The following is a 12,465-nucleotide window of genomic DNA, read 5'->3' on the forward strand; positions in this document are numbered from 1 at the left end:
AATCATGCATAAGTAATAAAAAAGTGGAAATTAAGTATGAATTAAAGTTATGCGATTGTTTCTCAGAGAAAATACCTTTGTGCTAGAGGTATCGAAACATTTTCGCAGATAAAGGGTGGAAGAAAAAAGAATTGCCACTCTCATATCTTCTCCTTGGCGCTACATTTATCCTGCTTCTCTTACCAGTTTCATAATTTTCTCTAATTTTGCATCGCCTTTAGTCCCATTCCCCAAATTATCCATTGGCAATGAAGCCACGGCTTTCACTAGTTCCATGTGCACATAAATACCAGCGAAACACTTATTTGAAGCTGCCAGCATGAGCCTCCAACCCTTCATCCCCCCCCCCTAATTTCGCGGTTATGGTGATGTTGTAATGGCTCGCCGAAACGATAAATTCAGACAGTAAGGCTCTTAAAAGTTACGAGTTTGAATACTGCATCGGGCGTGGGCTCTGTGCTGTCTATTAATCTTTGCATTGACTAATTTTACGGTGTGTTTTGGTCTCAGACTTGGGAGAGAAAAAGCTAAGGCCTCTCCAAACATTCTTGGTTTGTGTAACGCTAAAAAAAAAATAAATGCAGTCGCCACCGTGGACTATTCCCAATATACTTTATTGTGGTGAAAGAATAATCGTGATAGCGATTGTCTATTTTTTTAATTATTAGAAATACAAAATGAAATATCAACCACCATTACAACAGCAATCAATCCGTTGGTTATCTTAACACCCATCACCCTGAGAAACGTCTTCACCGCGGATCATGATGTATTCTATAGATGCAGATGTAAATCAAGGTTGATGTTGAAAATTTTACCGATTTCCCACAAAATGTGATGGGGAATTAGTAAAGACAGTTATTTTCCACTTTGAGGTCCAATTTTCAAGGTGAACTAATTTGTATTATATTGATACCATGTACATTCCAGTAAAAAGCGACTTTTCCCCGAATTACGACCAAAACAATATTACCATAGATCAGATTGAATAAATTTCAGTTTTTTAAGAACAGAAATGTACGATCTATTCGATTGGGTAGTGGCTATCTCGATTAAATTTTTCTTGAGAATGAACTTATCTCAGGGTTCTCACCGACGACGAGTACTCTTTTATTGTAACAACAGTTCTATTATTATCATTAGTATTCTACAGATTAAGTCAGGATTTGGATGGGCACGGACTGAACAAGTATACCTGTATATATATATACTACCTTGATCAAAAATTTCCCGGAATTTATTCAGAAAATTAAAAATACAAGTTTATTCATCTAAATCTATATTGTCCCCTTCAAAGTAATCCCCATCGACTGCAACACACTTATGCCAGCGCTTGATCCAATCCTCGAAACATTTTTTATATTCGGTTTTCGGTATGTCCATCAGTGCTTCCTGCGATTTTTCCATTACTTCCTCTCGGCTGCTAAAACGCGTTCCCCGTAATGGTTTTTTAACTCGATTGAACAGAAAGAAGTCACAGGGAGCCAAATCAGGTGAATTCGGTGGCTGTTGGATGGTATTTGTTGCATTTTTCGTCAAAAAATTACGAATAATGATAGCACTGTGCGACGGTGCGTTATCATGGTGCAAAATCCACGAGAGTTTTCTGCCCACATTTCTGGTCTCTTTCGGCGAATTGCTTCACGCAAACGTCTCATAACGCCCAAATAATACTCTTTGTTTACTGTCTGGCCTTCTGGCAAAAATTCATGATGCACTACACCGTTGTAATCCATGAAAACCGTCAGCATTGCCTTCTTTTTTGACTGAAAACGACGTGGTTTTTTTGGTCTCGGCTCATTTGGTGAACGCCATTCACTTGCCTGATGTCTGGATTGCGTGTCGTACTCATAAACCCACGTCTTGTCTCCAGTAATGATCCTTTTGATGAATGTGGGATCGGATTCAGCCTCGCAAATCATGTCTTTTGCGACGTCAACACGGTCTCTTTTTTGCATGAAATTGAGGTCTTTTGGCATGCTACACGACGGAAACCTAAATCATTAACCACAATGTCTTGGGCGGATCCATAGGCAATGTTCAAGTCCTCCGCTATTTCTCTGATGGTTAATTTGCGGTTATTGACCAACATTTCTTTTACTTTAACAATTTTTTCACCGACTTTCGATGTCGATGGTCTGCCACTGCGTTCATCATCTTCGATTGACTCACGACCACTTCTGAACCGCTCGTGCCACTGGTAAACGACCGTTTTTTTTAGAGAATCGTTGCCGAAACACTTTTCCAACATTTCCAACGTCCGTGCGCCACTAAATCCGTTTTTTACGCAAAATTTAATACAAGTTCGTTGTTGCAAATTTAAATCCATTTCTGCAATTGTAAAAAATCGCCAACACACACAGAGATAGATGTACTCTTGGCTACGTAACTTTTGCAAATGTCAAGTTATGACACTAAGATTTAAAGGGAATATCAACAACAGATGTACCAATTTAACAAAAAAAACAGAACTCAAATAGGAACGATGGGAGCGCCACACTGTGGTTATTCCGGGAACTTTTTGATCAAGGTAGTATATATATATACTTGTCCGCCTTAACGAAAAACACAACCTGACAACCAACAATACAGTAAGTCCCTCTTCAATTCTTCATATCTCCTTCCTTCATTCTGCTCCACGTATATATTCTTTTCCTACCCTTCATTGCCTGCCTGACCTTCTCCCGTATATCACAGTCTTCAACATGCCCTCCCAAATTAAAATGCTCGGTATTTTTATTGGGGAGGGAAATAAATATTTTTATTTCCTGCTGCCTTTAAATTCTTCCTAACATTCCTCTCCCCTCCCCCAATGTGCCAATTATTTCTTCGTTCCTTACCTTTCCGCCCATTTTACCTTTTCCATCCTTCTCCACACCCGCTTCACGAAAGCCTTCAATCTACGTTTATCATCCCAACGCCCATATTCCCGCACAGTAAAAAACGACGCTCTTTATCTAAGTTTTAGCTGGTCTTTTCTTAACCTTCGTACTCAACATCCGTGCCATCAATTCCCTCCTCCTTGTGAAGCCTTTTTACTTAGATTAATTCTTTTTCTTATTGTCTTTGTTTTGTTTACGTTGATTCTATTCCAATGCATGTCTAACTGCTTTGCTAATGCGCTCAGTAATGCTTGTAAACCCTTGGCCGACTGGCTAACTAAAGCTATATCATCCAAATACCAAACTGATTTTGGGAATTCTCTAGCGAATTTCATTCCTTTTGCCAGCTCTTCCCATACCCCTTTAACCATTTACTCCACACATACGCTGAAAATCACTGGTGATAATGGACACCCCCATTTTACAGTAATTAATAGCGAGGTCCTTTATAACACTGACCATACAGACTCTCCATCCACCACTAGCACCTGAGCAGTCTTAGGTATGTAAACGTTGCGGATTACTAACCTATCCCCGCAATATACTCTGAATTTCCTTAATACGTTCATTAATCAATTCAAATCAGTTTACTTTATTGAATTCCTTCTTAAAATCTACGAAATAAACGTATTCATCAAGATTTTATTCCAAGTTCCTCTGTATTAGTGACGTAATCACTGCTATGACATCATGCGTGCCTCTGTTCTTTCTGAACCTAACCCTCCTTAGTCAGGTTTACTGCTTCTAGCGATAAGGACATTATGCCAGCATTAAAATTCCATCAGGAGAAAATTCATCGAAAGTCATTCAGTAAGATGATTTGATTTTTTTCGATTATTTTGAGGGTAGAATTACGTGGGCTGTGCATTGAAGATATTTCGTCTTATGACATATTGAGGTTTTACGAAGATTAAATTTTTGGAGATAATACTACAAATAGAGTCCAGGATATAATAATAAATGAACTAAATCACCACAGAAATCAACCGGGAGGTAGGTTTAATAAAGTGAGAATCGAGCTCACCTAGAAGTACTCACACATTAAGGGTGGGATTTGCGGAGTTACAGATCTTTCTCAGAGGATGTAAATGACCACGTAATACTACAAAATGACATCGATCGCCTTGGTGACTGGGTTACAAATAATAATATAGGCATTAATATAAGTAAAAGTAAGCATATAAATTTTTCAAATAAAAAGAATGCAGAAAAAGAAATTTACACCCTCTTTGGAGAAAGAATCCCATGTACTAGTCAATGCAAATATTTAGGCATTTATTTAACTAGGGATCTTGGGTGGGGAGCCCAAGTAGATAATTTGACACGGAAGGCATTTAAAGTATTGCATTGGGTGATGAGAAATTTAAAAGGAAGTAGCGTAGCCACAAAAGAAAAAGCATATAAGGCACTGGTTATCCCTATCCTAGAATACTCCTCCATAGTATGGGATCCATATGAGGTGGGACATATTAAAAAGATAGACAAAGTTCAAAGAAAGGCAGCAAGATATGTACTCGGAAGGTACAAAAGAACAGATAGTGTCACAGAAATGTTAGATATACTGAAATGGGAGAGTTTGAAAAATAGAAGAAAAAGGAGTAGGTTAGGCGCGATGTATAGAATTGCTAAAAAGGACGAAGCGTGGGAAGATTTATGGCAAGGGATAGAAAAGCCTAACTTTAAGAGAAAAAACGACCATAGCTTCAAAATAAAAATAAGGACTAAAAAAACAAATAAGAAAAAATACTCTTTTTTAAATAGAACCATTATTGATTGGAACCAGCTGCCTGGATGTTTGTTTGAGCCCTTTCCATCCAATTTTAGAAGTTTTAAGTTGAAATGTAAAGCAGCCACTGGGTAATAAACTTCATTGTAGTTATGAAAATATTGTTTGTATGTGATGTGGACGGCATTTTGTATGTGATGTGGAAGTTTGTTTGCATGTGATGTGGAAGTGTCATTATGTAAAAATATTTTGTCTCTTATCTGTCTTTATGTGTTCGTATGTAATTTTCGTCGTAAGAGTTATCTTTGACCTAACTTGACCGTTGCCACCAGGAAATTTGCCTAATTGCAACATAATTGTGTAAATAATAAATAAATTTGATGCGAGCGATTTCCCCGAAATGTCTGCCGCCAGAAATATCATAGTTTAATGAAGCTGGAGGTGTTCGCAAGCACGGGATATCGAACTCTAGGCCAATGGCCCTAAGCCGGATTTTCTACGCAGTAGGCAACCACGTCAAACCATGTAAAATTATCCAAAAGCTTTTATCATGGTTGAAGAAGTTATTCACGAAGTTTACGGAATGAATGCCCTAGCAACCACTCTCGGGGTATGATTTATAGGTCAATAACCGCGGAAAAAACAAATTATCCTGTTACGGAAGTAATTAGGGTGGCGTGGCATTGGGATCAATTGCTAGTAGTAGCCTAGATTGAGCTCGAAGCACTTGTCGGCATTTCTTTCGCTTCGGGAGGAATTGAATGAAGGGTCTCGCGAGGAGGATTAGAAGGGAAAGAGGGAGAACTGTTGGCCGCTTTAGAAGAAACTGCGATTTAAATGGGGGACGAATAGTAATTCCGCCAAGTGCGACAAGGCCGTTAAAACTCCCACGCGCTTGCCGACTCGCTCGAACCGGGGAATTCTTTAAAGGAACGAACTGCCCGCAGACACATCTATTCCCGTGGGTAGCGATTAAACTCAAGGGCGAAGAGGGTAGAGAAAGAAACTTTGCACTTCCACATAAAGATTCATTACTTCAAACGACCATGGTTTCAACGCTGCGCATCATCATCAGGTGACATACACGAAAACTTTTTTCAACTTCTATAGCCTGGCTCCATGAGGGGAGGAAGGTAGGGGGAGTAAGGGAGAGGGAGGTACATTGAGTACTGGTGCAGCAACCTATTAGTAAGCTAGGGGGGGGGGGTGTTTGTCCGCAATGGTTTGACCCTCGTTAAGGGACGGTCGATGTTCATGGGGGTAGGATTGGTGCGGAAAGATTTTGGAGTCTTTTAGGAAATTTAGGAGGGGGGAACGGGAAAGGTATACTGTTTCGTTGACCATCTCAAATCTGTCCGACTGAATGGGTTGCCAAATTTCCGACTCCTTTTAAGCATTCAACCTGCGTCCTTTCTTTTCTGTGTGAAGAGTGTCCGGTGTGAAGTTACTGGTATGATTATTTTCCAAGAGGTGTTCGGCGAATCGAGATCTGTTGTCTTTCTTGGTGAAGATTTTTTAGTGTTTTTAATCCTAATATCAAATTTTCTCCCTATCTGTCCAATGTAGATAGCGTTGCAGTCCGTGCAATTGAGTTTATAAACCCCGCTTTGTTGCATTATGTTAATTTTGTCTTTGGGTGAACACATTATGTTTTTTTTTAAAGTGTGTGTTGTAAAACGCTGTCTTTATTTTGTTCTTGGAGAATATTTGTCGTATCCCGAGTGAAATGTGGCCAAGAAATTGACTCCTTCGCCATCGGTGGTCGTCAAGTTTAGATGTGTGGTATATACCTTTCTGGGCTGTCTGTGTTTGTTTTTTGTTGTACATGTCATTCATTATATCCCTGTACCCATTGTTGACTGCAATTTGTTTCATAATATGGAGTTCCTCTTGTTTGTTGTGTGGTGAAATTGGGATTTTGCATACCCTGTGTAACATGTCATGACAGGCTGAACGTTTTTGTGAATCGTGATGCTTGGTTGTGGTGTTATGTTTATCAAGGGCGAGGGTAAGAATGCAAGTACATCAAGGCATGGCAGAACGCCATGAGGCACGGTGCCACCCTTGGGCTACATTTCGGGTCGATAAAATGGGCCCTTCTGATGATCGATAGAATGGGTGATCTTCGCATCATGTTGCTCACTTTCAATTTATCAACTCGTGGAAACAATTTATAACGATAAGTATGGAATGATGCGTTATTCCAGCTCATAAAACATTTGCTGATTTATTGGGGGGTCCCGGGATCACATCCGGTGATCACTCTGGCACTACTGGCTAAAATCAAAAAGTGTGGTTATTAAAATACCGAAACTTTGTGGTTCCATGGAGAAAGAAACCGCCTCCAACTAGCCCCTCTCTTACTTCAAAATAATCTTCGAGCTTTACACGCCGAAAAGCGTATCATGAGATGACCTCTAATTTCAACTGTGAAAACCAGCCTTCAAATCGGTCAATGTGGAGGCAATGGGTAAGTGTTTTGGGAAAATATGGAATGACAACTATTTTGACAAAAATACCATCCATGCTGACATATATTTCTTGGATCCTGCCCAGGAAGTTAATAAGTCCGCACCTATCCCTTCAATTCGTATAATATGTGTTCCTCAAAATTCTTCTAGGCATTAATCATGAGTCTGTGATGCGAGAGCTCTTTGGGCACCAGAGAGAGAGGCCCTAAAATTAAGGCACACAATTTTTGCCAACCGTTCTATACAACTACTGTAATTTTCAATATTTCATATGGAATTATGTACCTTCCTTTATAAAAATGCTCTCGAAGGGTTTTAAAATATTTTGGAAATCTTTTTTAAGATAACATGATCGTTTAAAATTTGAAGAAGTTTTCCATTGCATCGGTGTCAGGACTGTAATCAGATTGTGCTTAATTACGCAGCTCAATTACCATGAGACACCGTTATCATTATATTTATTTAAATTCATTGATAAAATGTACGTCAGGTAAAACTTTGTCTACGGTTAGGTACTTTTAACATGACGGGCAAAATGAATGGAAAGTGGGGCAGCGTGATGAATTATATTAATTAAAACATTTGAGATTCTACATAATGCTTGTGTGAAGTAGTTTTTCATTTTTCTTTCCCCTCCGTAGGACCTGATGGGACATTGATAAATCCCTATTTTTCATTGATTCTCTCACTTTGAATGCGATTTGAAAATTAATAAACGTTCCAATTTGAACTGTTATCTATTTTAATTATCTACATCTACATAATACCCCGCAAGCCGTCGCAAGGGAGTGTGGCGGGGGGCGTTAGGTCACCACCCGTAAAAAGGAACACAACCACATGCAAAATCAACACATGCATGCAAAACTACACCCACAGAGGCATATACATTCATGCAAAAATCCTTTCATTTTACACAAATGAAAATACATATACAACCATCCAAAAAACAAATGTATCTTGGGATACATCAAGAAATCTATCCAACAACGTGCAATTTGAAAAGTAGGAAGGCGAAATCCCAGCACCACATGGATATGCAGCATAAAACGGTCTCCTCCCCAAGGACACAGGTAGGGAATGTGACCCAATGCTGCAGGTAGCAGGAGGGTCCCCCCACGGAGAGAAATAATATATTGAGTATTGGGCGTAATTAACTACGAAAGTACATACAGGCTGGTAAATTGGAACCCGAAAAATACATTTTGAAAACAATTGTTTTCATATATATGTGTTGGTCAAATCCCTGAAGAAGTCCTTGAAAACCAAGTCGAATTTGATAAACGTGAAGTGTTACTACATATTTCTTTAACCGGATATACGAGTATGTACAAGTAGCACAATTATTTCCGTACAATTCACTATAGTGAACTCGTTTCTCCTGGTTTTGAAATCAAATGATTCGTCATTAAATTACAGCACCTGGCACTACTATCTAGTGCAGATATACAACATGAAAATGAAAAGCAATAGGGTCCGCGAGGAAGGTGGGGTGGATGCGTATTAGAACAAGTTCGTTCGCAGTACAGGTAATCTTTAGCACTCGTTGGCTTGGCGCGTAGCAGGAAAAACGACAGGCGGAGGAAAAAAGAGCGATATGGTAACGGAGGAAAATAAGCAATTTATTCTCAGAAAAAAAATATTGCGGTCGAATTTGCTGATTTTCACTGCAGCATACCATCCGTAGAATAAAAGCCATAAGTGCTTGCAATCATTGATTTTGGAACAGCAGTTAGTTCGATGTCACGCTTGACGTGCCTTGAGGTCGTGGGATATAACACGAAACTGCATAACGCACACTAAATGTATCAGTGAATTGCAGTGCTATTTTGGAGTCCATTTTTTCATTATTCCTTCAAATTAACTTAGTGATGGAAAATTGAGTTTAATGGGACTAGAAATATTATCGCCTTCATTAAACATTGCAAAGATGTTAGGTATACTTTCAGGTGCATGTGTATGTTAGTTGGCAGTTTAAGTGTTTGCTTGTGTGTGGGGTGTAAGTGTTCTTGCATGAATGTATGCCATGTTTTTTTTGTTGATGTATGAACTTGTGGTTTTTGCATGCGGTTTTTTTTTCTTTTCTAAATTACGGGTAGTGTCTTAACACCCCCCGCCACACGCCCTTGCGGCGGCTTGCAGGGTATTAAGTAGATGTAGATATAGAAATGATAATTTTATACCCTTCAATCACAGGACTATAGTAAACATAATTTGGGCGAATTCCAGGATGGGGATAAATGATGATGGCAAGGAGAGAATAGAGGGATAAGAATGTTGTACTGACTTCCCAAGATCCATCGAATTTTTCATTTATACGTGTGTAGAGTGTTCACTACACGAATTGCACTCTTTTACACTTCTTCGGACGATACTATTGGCTTTTGAGGGTATTTTGTTTCAACAAAAATTGACTCTGACGTCGCTCTCACCACCATTCTCGGCAAAAAAATCCTCATCAAATTGTAAGCATATCTCTTTCGGAAAAAGCGACCTCTTCCGTCGATCACCACCCATACTTGTGACGACAAGAACACCCATCGAGTCTCGACACACTCTCGTTTGGGAGTCGGGTGGGCGAAGCGATCGCTGGACCAGTTCCGTTGATTCTAAAAGTGGTATTCCGCGCCGACGGAGGTAAACAAACAACTCTTGTCACATTTTTCGCCTGGAAAGGAATGTTCGATTGCCCGCTCGGAATGGAAAGTGTGCCATAATGGTGGAGGGACAGACGGTAAAGGCAAAACGCGAGGATCCTTTCTTCTCTCTCTCTTTCTTTATTTATGGGTTAAATGGAAGAAGGGACCATTAGAGGTCTCAATTTTGCCCAATAAAGACCTCTATCCATCTACTCTCTCTCTTTACGGTCGTCTTTCTTCAGGCGGAACAGAATCCAGGTTCTTTCGGAAATTTGAAGGTTGAATCCGAAGAAACGATCAAACTCCAAACTCGATGAATTTATTCTGCCAAAGTAAATACGAGCTCATGTCTATCTATAAGGTTTGTTCGGTAAAATTCACTCAATTTACGGGATCTATGGCAATTTGCAACGAGATTCATTTAATACCTGAAATACTGTTATGAGTATGACTCAATCAAAGAAAAATATCAAAGTTTATTGTGCTTGAAGTAATCAAACATTGTAGGTAAAATAAACTTTCTACCCAAGATCTTAACGGTTACCTTGATCATTGGATGGTTGGCTGGATTCATATCGTCAAAACTTCAAATAGTCCCAGCGGAGCCCAAGGAGCGTTCGGAGGTTGCATGATAACCTTTCTCCAGATACTAGCGGTTTTATTAGTGTTTGCTAAGGATTCATTCATGCAACATTTTGAGAAATTAATTTTCATTATCGGTTAGTTCAACTATGTTCAAGTGTAAAGTCATAGATGAAAATAAGACGGTAAAAGTAACTCGTACTGAAATACACTTTACGGTTTATTTTATTCTTTGAGCTATAAATGGGATAACATTGGAAATATCAAAGCTTTCGTCCAGCAGTTCAATGAGTCATAGGATGGAGAAAACTGAGTGGATCGTAAACTGAAGACATCTCCGAGTCCTTAAAATTGCAAGGAATCCATGTCGAGAACCAAGCAAGGGACAGAAGTGTACGAAAACACAGTTAAAATTCATTTAGGTGGCATATTTGGATACATAATCGCTTTCCTGGATAGGGCGAAAATAAAAACGTTCCCCGAGGAGGAATTTCCTCCGGAACTGCGCAGAATTCCGGAGGAAAATATATAGTATAGTCACTGTGAGTCAGCGATGAGGTAGAGCGACGGGAATCTCCCAGAGAGGGCATAAGTCACTCCTCGTGCTTATCCGCCACGGTGCACGCATTATATTCTATCTAGGGCAGTGTAAACAGTGACACCGACCGATTATTGGCAACGACTGCCGTCGCGTCCTAAACGGGTGGTTCATCGAAGACACTCGATATTTTACTCGTTTTTTTCTGATAATAGTCCCCCGGAGCCATAACAGCATTTACAAAATCATGGATTATCGATGCCAACTTTTATGAAAAGTAGGACTGGAAGGTTCCATTTTATCATCGTCGTTTGATAGATCGTACTTTAGACTAATAATCAACAATATATTATCAAAATGACATACACCTTACATATCTATGTAACCTATTTTAGCTCGCGCGTGCCGTTAACTCAGCGATAGTAATTCTATCGCGTTGCCTCATAAATTTCGCCCCAGAAACTTGAGAGAAGTAGTAACTTTTCGGGTCACCCGATGCGTCAAGCACCCAACTAGCAAGTGTGGGATGATTCGTCGCACTACGCTAACAATGCTAACTAAACTTGAAAACGCGGCGTCATGTCAAAAAATCTAAATCTCAACGCAAACTCAATGAAAACACGTTGAGAAAGTTGAAGATTAATATCGAATCCGAAGATTAGTTACTTCAGCCCTTCATTATTCCCCATTTCGAGGTTACGTAATCAGACAATTATTACCCCCTTTTCTAGCATATTAATTAATTTTTTCCCATTGATATCACTCCTTGGTTCAATAGTCCCATTACCATAGCCATTGTCCAAGAATTCTGTTTATTAACGTCTGTACGCTCTTATGGAATAAATTTTCCTCATGAGTGCAACCCCAGGTTCCCCAGGTTTTCCCTAGATATTTCACCAATCGTTTCCATCATAGTATTTCAAAAGCTGGTAGTCTACTTATTTTGTGGAAAATTGCTAATTTTGAATTAATCATGGTATTCCACCATATCACGCGTGAAACATCTCTCTTTTTACTGGTATTCCACATTTCTGCTTGGCCACTGTCTTAATTGACCCACGTAATCATCCTAAAAGTCAAATAGTAGTGCCTGAACACGAACTAAAAGTACACAGAAATCATCACTGGAAATGAAAGCGCGTGTTATTTAGGGATCCTTTTACATGTGAGAAATTGGATATATTAAAGAAAATAGTGCACCTTTTAATCCATTTACTATCCATTATTAATGAAAAGAGCACGAAGGACTCAAAAACTACTCCTAAAAACTTTGATACAGTTAAAAGTGTAATTTAAAAATTAATATCTGTACGGTAACGCGTTTTACTTTGACTGTTAACTTCTCGACGCGTGTACTGCCGGGTAGTGGAAAATAGAATCACAATGAACCGTAACCAAGAATAATTTTTTTGCCAAGTTCCATGTTGTTTGAACTCAGAGCTTATTTAATATCTTCGCCATAATTAAGTTTTCTCTTTCGTTTATGAGATTGAATATCCGTCGAATTTCTTTCCCAACGCTCTAATTACGAGGCGGGCCTAAAAAGTGTTTCAAATTCATGAAAAATAAAATACACTCACACTCTGGGGAATTCATTTGATTATATTTTAAGTCCAAGAGTTACATTTAC

The 12,465-nt window shown here is 39.1% G+C and overlaps 1 protein-coding gene across 1 annotated transcript in view; it reads left to right on the forward strand.

The window, feature by feature from the left end:
• Positions 1-12,465, forward strand: part of Oatp33Ea (Organic anion transporting polypeptide 33Ea) — an 82,593-nt gene that overhangs the window by 26,316 nt on the left and 43,812 nt on the right. The window lies entirely within an intron of this gene.

The sequence above is a fragment of the Hetaerina americana genome, unplaced genomic scaffold (genome assembly GCF_022747635.1).
Source record: "Hetaerina americana unplaced genomic scaffold, ioHetAmer1.1.p SCAF_2, whole genome shotgun sequence".
Classification (NCBI taxonomy): Eukaryota; Metazoa; Arthropoda; class Insecta; order Odonata; family Calopterygidae; genus Hetaerina; species Hetaerina americana.